Source organism: Papio anubis, chromosome 3, assembly GCF_008728515.1.
Source record: "Papio anubis isolate 15944 chromosome 3, Panubis1.0, whole genome shotgun sequence".
Lineage (NCBI taxonomy): Eukaryota > Metazoa > Chordata > Mammalia > Primates > Cercopithecidae > Papio > Papio anubis.
In genome coordinates this window covers 57,622,100-57,624,988 of record NC_044978.1, presented here as the reverse complement: position 1 = coordinate 57,624,988, position 2,889 = coordinate 57,622,100, and the positions used below count along the sequence as shown (strand labels likewise).

General features: G+C 39.2%; 1 non-coding gene across 1 annotated transcript; it reads left to right on the top strand.

Moving 5' to 3' along the window:
• Positions 1-2,346: 2,346 nt before the first annotated feature.
• On the top strand, positions 2,347-2,477 carry LOC116274330. The gene has a single exon (XR_004182956.1). It is a non-coding gene; the product is annotated as a small nucleolar RNA SNORA70 (small nucleolar RNA).
• The last annotated feature ends 412 nt before the right edge of the window (positions 2,478-2,889 follow it).

The following is a 2,889-nucleotide window of genomic DNA, read 5'->3' as shown; positions in this document are numbered from 1 at the left end:
ATTCATATCACAACATTTCCACAGGTAATTTTTCTACTTGCAACTGTAGATTTATGTGGATATATACAAATCCCTCTAGTGACACATCTGGAGATTAATGTTATGTGCTATTCCATAGGGAGCAAGTATACCCCATGAAATATTGCAACTATGAATCTAACTAGACTGTATGGGCAACATCTATTGAAAAATAAATTAAAATTATAAATTATATGAGAAAACACAAACATTTGAATGAAAAAATGAGAAAGATGTAGTGGTGCGTTCTTCCCATGTTAGAAAAAAGGATTCATAATGAACAACTTTTTTTTTTTTTTTTAATGTATTTCCTACAACTGAGTAAAATAATAGGGCTAGGCAACTTTACTGGTTTGCATTTTTTCATCTGGGTCTGGTTTTTCATTTCAATTGTCAGCCATTTTATTACTTTCACCATTCAAAGGAATGAATGATCTGCCATAGTATTTTCTGCAGTTCCATCTCTTATTTTCAGTATCATTCCAATTCTGCATCTATCTAATTTTGATCTCTATTCTATTTATTTTCCTAATTCGTAACACGTTGCTTTGTGCTGAGCTCCGAATTATCTCTCTGTCATTCTCAAAATTTTAGCCCTATGGTCTAAAAGATGCCCAAAAGAATGTAGCATACTCTAGTATATAAGTGGGACAACATAAACAACTTGCTTAATTGTTAATCCATTTAAAAATGAAACAATGTTTTTCATTTTTCAATCAATTTAACCCTGACTAGATCCTGTAACTACATTCTGCTTTTTATAATTAAAGAACTGCAGAAAAATAAATGTAATAGCTTTGCTGGAAAAGATTAACTTTACAATGCCTTCCTAATGACCTTACTTTTTTTTTTTTTTGAGAAGTGTTTTTTCTTATACAAAAATAATATCCTGAAATATCTCTCTGGTATTTGATTGCTGGATTTAACCTACATGCCTCTGAACGTTGGTTTTTCAGACATACAAACTGCTTATTAACAAATTCCAGGCCGGGTGCGGTGGCTCACGCCTGTAATCCCAGCACTTTGGGAGGCCGAGGCGGGCGGATCACAAGGTCAGAAGATCGAGACCACAGTGAAACCCCGTCTCTACTAAAAATACAAAAAATTAGCCGGGCGCGGTGGTGGGCGCCTGTAGTCCCAGCTACTCAGGAGGCTGAGGCAGGAGAATGGCGTGAACCCGGGAGGCGGAGCTTGCAGTGAGCCGAGATCGCGCCACTGCACTCCAGCCTGGGCGACAGCGCGAGACTCCGTCTCAAAAAAAAAAAAAAATTCCAATGCATTCATCAATACACCATTGCATAACTTCGAGTAAGAAAAGGAGGTTGATATTTCAGCAATGCCCTAAAATATGCTTCTATTTAACACTTTCAGACAACCAATACACTATGTATATTATTGAGACAAAACAAACCTAGGATAGCAGAAAAATATTTATTTTAATGAAATATTTAAGTAGATAGCATTTTTTTTTTTTTTAAACGGGGTCTCCCTTTGTTCCCCCGGCTGGGAGTGCAGTGGCCGGATCTCAGCTCACTGCAAGCTCCGCCTCCCGGGTTCACGCCATTCTCCTGCCTCAGCCTCCCGAGTAGCTGGGACTACAGGCGCCCGCCACATCGCCAGGCTAGTTTTTTGTATTTTTTTTAGTAGAGACGGGGTTTCACCGTGTTAGCTAGGATGGTCTCGATCTCCTGACCTCGTGATCCGCCCGTCTCGGCCTCCCAAAGTGCTGGGATTACAGGCTTGAGCCACCGTGCCCGGCCTTTTTTTTGTTTTTTGTTTTTTGTTTTTTTGTTTTTTTGTTTTTTGTTTTGAGACGGAGTCTCGCTCTGTTGCCCAGATTGTAGTTCAGTGACCCAGTCTTGGCTCACTGTAACCTTCCCTTCCTGGGTTCAAGCAGTTCTCCCTGCCTCAGCCTCTTGAGTAGCTGGGATTACAGGCAAGCACCACCATGCCTGTTTAATTTTTGTATTTTTAGTAAAGGCGGATGTCACTATGTTAGCCAGGCTGGTCTTGAACTCCTGACCTCAGGTGATCAGCCCACCTAGGCCTCCCAAAGTGTAAGTAGATAGTTTTAAAGATTATAGGTTTCAATAGGTTTTATTAATTTGTTTTAGTTAACATACAAGAGCACTACAAAACCACATTATTTTATTTTATTTTTATCAATAAACTTTATTATGTTAAAGGCCATATTGCCCACTTAATATGACTTTGATGTGCACAATTTCTATAATTTACAACTTACTGTATGTGGTCTAATATAAATTACATTTAGCTATCTTGAATAAAAGATACTAATCCCGAAAAATTTAATATATAAAATAATTTCTACAATCAATTAAGCTACCCAACTCTTTTTCTAGTGGGGTCCTGGTGTTCAATGGCTGCAAACAGCAGCATCCTAGGTAGTGTACAGCAGCCTGTTCCTTGTGTGCAATAGCCTTTGCCATTGAACATTTATGTCTCAAATCTAGTGCTTTCCCCAATCTAGGTTTAAGACTGGATGTATTATACCTTTGGAAAGCCCCAGGACACAGAGGCCAGAGTTCACATTGGCCATGTTCATCCATACCGAGCTGCCAAACCTGGAGCATACAATTGAGTCCTTATTTAGGGCCAAGTTCAAGTTCAATGAATGCTCACAGAACCACATCTCAAGGAAGTGCGATTTTACTAAGTTTAATGCATATACATTTTAAGACTTGGTGGCTGAGAAACAACTCATCCTGGATGGCTACGGGGCCAAATATATCCCTGGAATCATGGGCCCCTGTACAAGCAGCTAGCCCTGCATTTGAAAAGAGCTGCCCCCTCTTTCCTCATGCCCACCAATGAATTCTATTTCCTGTACATCAAATATATATATATATA